This window comes from Salvia hispanica, chromosome 2 (assembly GCF_029641045.1).
Source record: "Salvia hispanica isolate PSC_SH4W2 chromosome 2, Shi_PSC_v1, whole genome shotgun sequence".
NCBI classification, from domain to species: domain Eukaryota; kingdom Viridiplantae; phylum Streptophyta; class Magnoliopsida; order Lamiales; family Lamiaceae; genus Salvia; species Salvia hispanica.
Genome location: NC_142693.1, coordinates 26,542,052 through 26,549,948, shown reverse-complemented (window position 1 = coordinate 26,549,948; position 7,897 = coordinate 26,542,052). Strand labels below are relative to the sequence as shown.

Below are 7,897 nucleotides of genomic sequence, written 5' to 3'. Positions count from 1 at the left end.
CTCCCTCCGTCCATGAAAATTTGTCCCAGTTTTCCATTTCCGTCCGTCCCCCAAAATTTGTCCCATTTCACTTTTACCATTTTTGGTAGTGGACCCCATATTCCACTAACTCATTCCTACTCACATTTTATTATAAAACTAATACTTTAAAAGTAGGACCCACAATCCACTAACTTTTTCAACTCACTTTCCATTACATTTCTTAAAATCTGTGCCCGGTCAAACGGGATGAATTTTCGTGGACGGAGGGAGTAATTTTATAATAAAATGTGAGTAGGAAAGAATTAGTGGAATATGGGGTCCATTACTAAAAATGGTAAAAATGAAATGAGACAAATTTTGGGGGACGGACAGAAATGGAAAAATGAGATAAATTTTAGGGAATGAAATAATAAAATGCAGAATATAATAAATAACGAAATGTTGACATGTTAAGATCAAATAAAAAATTATAAAGATTTATTAAAGCTCAAATGTTAAAAGGGAACAAACCGTACATGGAGTTGGTGACCGGCGACAGAGGTTTGGTGGCGCAGAGGAGTTCGCACGCCGGCGGCCGAGAGCTGGAGCGGCGAGATAGATGTGATTCGTGTGTGTGTGTGTGTTAAAGTACAATACAATTCTCTGGAGTTGGGCTCTCTCTTGGGTCAGTTTGTTTTGTTTAAATAATTCAGTTGGACCTATTTGTTGAGAAGAAGAAAGAAGTTTTGGGCTTTTTAATTGATTTGAGATTCCTTTTGAGAGTATGGCCCTATTTATTTATCATGAAGATTGAAATCCTCTGAGCAAAATAAGAACATAGGAAGTATATCCCCATTAGGATCATTGCATATCATTCTTCATGAATGTTCTTTAGCTATTAGCTTTTAATATTCTTTCAAAAAGGAAATTTGTTAGGAGTTTAGTCTTTAAAGTGGATCTTTGGTTAGAGATTTAGTCTTTAATATTCTATGTTTTCTCATATATATTTAGTTTTATTGAATATTTGAATGTAATTGAGAATCCAAGCCTTAAGTCGAGATCTTAAATTCTCTGATTTAATTATTGCATATCATTCTTTATGAATTTTCTTTAGCTAATTAGGTTTTAATATTCTTTCAAAAAGGAATTTTGTGAGAAGTTTAATCTTTAAAGTGGAAGCGATGAAGATAATTACATACGCTTCAAAAAAATTGTTGCAAATAATTATTTTGTCATTCAAGATAATTATTAAACTTTTGCGAGTCTTGTGAGGAAACTTACCACATGCTTGATAAAAGTGGCAAAGAAACAAGTTATTACTAGATAAAAATAGATGTAAAGATGATAACAAATGTAAATAGATAAAAATAAAGGATCAAATTCTAATCAAAGTCTTAATCTCAGGATTTGCCAAACACCGACTAATTACTCCAATTTCAATAACTCTAAAACAAATAAAAACGAAATCAAATCCAAACCTACTTCGAATAAACTAACAAACCAATTATTAGTCCAATCTCAAATAAAGATAGCAAATGGAATAATAAATCAACTATGACAAAAATGGAAAAATGACTTGATACTAATCAAAATGTCTTCTTCCATAGTTGATCTATATCCCTTAGAAACACTCCTACTCCTTCATTGCATTGTAAAATATATGCTGTCCCTTCTCCCAGACGCCGCATAATGTAACCAACTTATCTTTATGCGTAAATTCCATCGCCTGGTCGTCGTAGTTTCGGTAAATCTCACCCAAACTCTTCAGCCACGGAGCTCCTAAGACCACGTCAGAGGGGAGCACAAATAAATTAACGACAAACTCATCCCCTCCGAGTGATAACTTGGCGTAGTAACACTTTTCTTTACATAGAAATGTCGACTCATTGCCCACAGAAGCACGGAAAGGATTGGTTGGCATAACCAACATCCTTAATTTCTTGACAATACTGCTGCCACTTATTAAGGTTTGGACATACACCCCCGAAATCATACCTGTCACTTTCAACGCTCGGGGAGGGTCGATCTCTGTTTCACGGCCTCCAAGAATTCAGGCCATGTTGTCACCAAATTGTTATCGTGTTGGTGAAGGAGCCAATTGGACACCCGGTGTTCAAACAGTAGTCCAACTAAGCGTAGACGATCCTCTTCCGACGTTTTGAAATAGTCAAAATAGGACTGCACCTTGTAAATCCAGTCTGATGGGTCGTCTCCGTTGAATTTTGGAGGGTCGATCCGAAGTTTGGCCTTCTTCTCTGTTGTTGGCCTCTGAAGTTTGGCAAAAATTGCGTCTCCGTCTACGTTGGCCTCCAATGCCGAAAACAGCCGATCCGCCCGGTCTGATAAGGCAAGGTATTCTTCTCTGTTGTTGTGAAGTTCCAACCTTAAACTTTTTATGGCTGACAGAATTTCTTCTTGAGAATTATCAGCATGAGTTTTTGTTGCCATGATTGAATGTGAGGGTAAATTTGACAGAGCTGAAAGAAGATGAAATCACAATTCAGAAAAATATGGAGCAAGATATCTTAAAAAAAGTAAATATTATTGGAAAATACGGTTATTCGACTACACCAGACTTTGTCGGGCATTTCAGCAAACGGTTGGTGTGCCTCTTATGATGTCATGTGAAATATGATAAATAATGATGGTGACATGAGATGATCAAATAAAAAACTATAAAGATCTATTAAAGCACAATTGTTTAAAAGGGAACAACCGTACATGGAGTTGGTGACCGGAGACGGCGGTTTATTGGCGCAGAGGAGGTCGCACGCCGGCGGCCGAGAGCTGGATCTGATTTGTGTGTGTTAAAGTACAATATAATTTTGTGGATTTGGGCTCTCTTTTGGGCCACTTTGTTTTGTTTAAATAATTCAGTTGGGTCTATTTTGTTAAGAAGAAGGAAGAAGTTTTGGGCCTCTTTTTATTTGATTTTGAGAGTATGGGTCTTTTCTATTTTAAATGTTTACAAAGAGGTGTCCAAGATTAATTCTTCGGATTTAGTTATGAAACTCAAGAAATTAATCTCGTGAATAATTTATTCAAGTAATAAGGCTTGTCGATTTGTTTAATTAAACCTCTAAGTAATTAATTCCAACTAATTGAATCTTTGAATTAATTGAGAATCCAAGCCTTAAGTCGATTGTAAGCCTATTATAAATAAAAAACACTAGAATCATTTAAGGGCGTTAAAAGCAAATTCTATACTTACCCTAAGTTCGAAGATTGAAAATCGGGAATACCTGATCTGGAGTTGGGTTACTCGGGTATACTTGATACCTGACTCCCGACACCCGTTTTTTATCTATATTTTTAGTACTCGAACTTCATAACGTGTTAGGCAAAGAGACGAGAGATGGACATGATCGACATAAAATTTCAAGTGTCAAATCAATAACGACTATATGCCGTTATGTTTGTCGAATTGTGTGATTCATTTGGTGACTATTCAATGATAACTATAGGCATCCTTTAAAGTATGACAAATGACATTGACTTGGACTTTGACTTATGAAGTCTTCGTCTAGCGTCTGTGTTAGGGATCTAATTCCCTAACGTCGATCCGCGGCTCCCGCTCGGCGATCGCCGAAAAGTCCGGCGCCCGAATTAGGGTCGTCGGTGGCTAGAGGCGACTGTGCGCGGGAATTCTCTCCCGTCTGGCAGTGGCTCTTCTAGGTTTAAAGATTTGTTCATAATTTAGTTTGGGCAAAATAATAGTTTTTCATTCATAATAAAGTTTATGAACGTAGCCCTATTTATAGACTAAGGACCCTAGGGTTGGTTCGACTCCTAAACCTAGTTCATCTCGGGAAAGAACCAACAAAGAAAACCCGAAACGGAGCTTATAGATATGCTCGACTCAATGCTGGAATTAAATAATAAAAGAAAACTAATATAAAAAATAAGAAATAAAATAAAAGGAAAAAATACTTCTAAAGCTATTTGGTAACGTAGTCGCCCAGCAAGTCCGGCCGACGACGGTTCCTCTTCGGTTTTGTCGTTGCGATGGACGGCTGCTTCTCTTCCGCCACTGCCGTCGTCGTCTCTTCAGCGGCTACCTCTGTCTCGGCGGCGCTCGCCGGCGCTTGTTGCTGTGCTTGATCAAGTACCGTATCAGTCTGTAATGAGTCATAAATAATAGTTGAAGGCAAAAGGAGCTATCAACCATTAATTACAAGACAATGTTGGTGAATATAATTTATAAGTTAAATAATTTTACATTAATTTGCAAATTTAAATATTGTATTATTTCAATTTTGGGGTATATGAATATAGTTTATAAAATTTTTTTACTTGCATGGACACACCCCATTTCTATTGCCAGCCTCAATTTTCTTTTGACAAATACCACTGCCCATTCTCCCTCCGCAAAATCAAAAGATACACACACACACAACACACTTTTACACTTTTGAGGTATATATATAGTGGTAGCTCAAATCTTAAATAAACCACACAGTACTATTTTTTTTTTTAAATAGAGCCTAATGGATCGAAATTCCTATCTCTACTTCCTTGTTACATCACTCATACTTCTTCAGTGGTTGATTGATCATAGCTCAGCCTACTCCGATATCAACATTGATCGTTCTTCACTTACTGCCTTCAAATCTCGAATCTCTTTCGACCCCCATAATGTACAGACCAAAAATTGGAGCAGTGAGAGCAATATTTGTAGTTGGATCGGAGTTACTTGTGATTCTCGTTATCACAGGGTGACTGATAGGGTTTAAGTTCCCTATCAAGAGATTTGTAGAGCACTTGAAGATTGAACGGAAAGAAATCGATAATTCCCTAGTTGAAGTTCTAGGGTTTTGGAACAAGAATGAGAAAAGAAGTATTATATTTCTTAATTCTCAATGAATTAAAATACGATAGAATTCTATTATATAGAATTCTAAACCCTAACATGTGTCTTGCTAATCAAGAAACATAATTAGAATAAAAGATTACAAAAGATATGCAAAATATCTAAAGATAAATAACTAAAATAAGAGATATGCTAAAATCAAGAAAGGAATATCGAGGATGATCTTTGGCGAGATTTGCTAGATCGAGGGCCCTATCAGTGACTCGGTTGAATATATCATCCATGGGTCTTGTAGGAACTATTCCACCCAAAATTGGAAACCTTTCTTTTCTCATTTCTTTAGATATGAGCCATAACTATTTTCATGGCCATATCCCCCATTCTATTTTCAACATGTCTTCTTTAGAACATTTGAATTTAAATTTTAATAATTTGTCTGGTCTCTTGCCTACTGATATATGCAAACACAATCTTGATAGACTCGTATTTCTTTCAACGAGTTGCATGGGAAATACCATCGAGTTTGAATCAGTGTATGCAGCTTGTGTATCTTTCTTTGAGTGATAACAGTTTAAGTGGATTTGTGCCAAGAGAAATTGGGAACATGACGAAGCTTCAAGTATTGAACCTTGGAGTAAATTATAAGTTGACTGGTATGTTCATCTTAATAATTTCCTTGCTTTTTTTTGGAAATTGATTGGCCTAGAACTGATATTTTTAAGTCATATTCTATTTAATTATTTCAATTATGTGCTTTTCAGAATATACTCTTAATTTTTTATACAAATAATCTTAAATGGATTGAATGCTTCCCACATCCATGTTATGTATATGAGTTTTGACAATAGCAAATTAAATAGTCTGATAATTGCGTTAAATGATTTTTATTTAATTTCATATTTCGTTATTCTTTTATCAAATGATTCATATTGAATATACAAAAACTCATATGTAATTAATGTAAAAGCCATTTTGGATTTCGTAAGTAAAAGCCATTTTGGATTTCGTACCCTTACACAAAAAATACATGCACCATGTTAATACATCCTTATATGATTAAGATAAAGTTGAAAATTAATGTAATAATGTAAATAATAGGGTTTTTGGATTTAAAAACCAAAAACTTTCACCGAATTTTTGTTTTTCCCACGAACTATGAGATTGGTTTTTAAAACCACGAACTTTCACATCGTTTGCTATTTTTCAACCCGACCCGAATAACACATTTGAGAACAATTTGTGCGGACGATTTGTGATGACGATTCTGAAGATGAAACCCTAACACCCAAAATTGATTCGAATCTGACGATTTCGTTTAGGGTTTACGAGATTTTGATTGATTTTGACTTTTAATTGTGATTGAGGGTAAAACAACGTCATTTAAGGGTCATAAAACCGACGTCCATCTCATTTTTGCGACTGTCCACGTTGGACAGCTTCTGCACCGGAAATGTGTTATTCGGGTCGGGTTGGGAAATAGCAAACGATGTGAAAGTTCGTGGTTTTAAAAACCAATCTCATAGTTCGTGGGAAAAACCGGAATTCGGTGAAAGTTTTTGGTTTTTAAAGCCAAAAACCCTAAATAATACTATCATATAAAAAAATCGCGTGTGCTAGTTATTAGAGTAAACAATGGCTACTACTTTCATATTAATTAAAATGATTGCTTAAAAATTCCAATTTTAAAATTTCATTGGTAATTGATTCCATAGCATTCCAAATTGAAACTTTTCATGCTTAAAATAAACTTACAGGTCCACTACTATCCACCCTTGTGAATCAATCAGGACTACAAAATTTGGTACTCTATTCCAACAACTTAGGTGGAGTGATTCCAACATCCATTTGCAACTTAAGATCCCTCCGAATCCTCTATTTATCGTACAATAACTTGGAAGGGGCACTTCCATATTGTCTAGGGAACTTGAGCACATCTTTGTTAATACTTCATTTGAATGCAAATAAACTTACAAGCACCCTACCATCATTCACAAAGGGTTGCAGTCTTGAGTCAATCAATCTGAACGGAAACAAATTGGAAGGAACACTGTCCCGAACCCTACTCAACTGCCTAGGTCTGCAGGGTATCGACATTGGTAATAATGAAATACGAGATGTGTTTCCGTTTTGGATGGAAACACTCCCTCAACTTCGCATCCTTGTCTTGAGGTCAAATAAGTTCCATGGAACGATGTTGGTGGCTTCAAACACTAAGCTGCCGTTTCCAAAGTTGCAAGTCTTGGATGTATCACATAATGCATTTATTGGCTCTCTACTTGAGAGATATCTCAACAACTTGCGAGGTATGATAGATGCCAAGGAAAACCAGACCGATGATGGAGAAAATTTATTTCTAAAATATATAAAGTTGAGGCTCACATTGAAAGGATTAGATCAGTTATTGCAGCGACTACTTAATACCTTTACAACTATTGACTTGTCCTCCAACAAATTCTCTGGGACCATTCCACCTTCTATAGTGAATCTTACGTCTATTAGATACTTGAATTTGTCCCACAATACCATTGGAGGACATATACCGGCATCTCTTGGAGATATGAGTATCCTCAAGTCGTTGGATTTGTCTTCGAACAAACTGGATGGAGAAATTCCACGTGAATTGGCAAAGCTGACATTTCTTGCGAAGTTGAACCTTTCGATGAATAATCTTAAGGGAAAAATAGCATAGTTTGGTCAACTTTCCACGTTTGAGAATAATTCATATGCGGGAAATGTAGGGTTGTGTGGATTTCCAATAACGAGAAAATGTGACGGGAGCGATGGAAAACGGAAACCATCACCTCTTCATGTGGAAGTGGAATCGGATGTGGAGGTGGAGTGGATTTATGTGTTTATTGCTCTTGGATATGTTGTGAGCATAGGAATCTTTTCTTGGCTGCTTTTATTTTGGCGAAGTTTCAGGTATAAATACTATGAGATAGTTGACGATGTTTTAGAGAAGATCTTTGACTTTTGCCGGTGCAGGAAGAAAAGAGATAGACAAAGAAGAACTGTGAGGAATCTGGCTAGAAGACAGTCGTGAAGATAAGGCAATCTAGCTTGTCATAGTATGAATGTTTTTGTTTTAATTATCCAATGTTTGTATTGATCGCTATTAGTGTTTTG

The 7,897-nt window shown here is 36.0% G+C and overlaps 1 pseudogene; it reads left to right on the top strand.

Annotated features, from left to right (window-relative positions):
* The first annotated feature begins 6,902 nt into the window (after positions 1-6,902).
* LOC125198796 (receptor-like protein 9DC3) lies at positions 6,903-7,897 on the top strand (annotated as a pseudogene).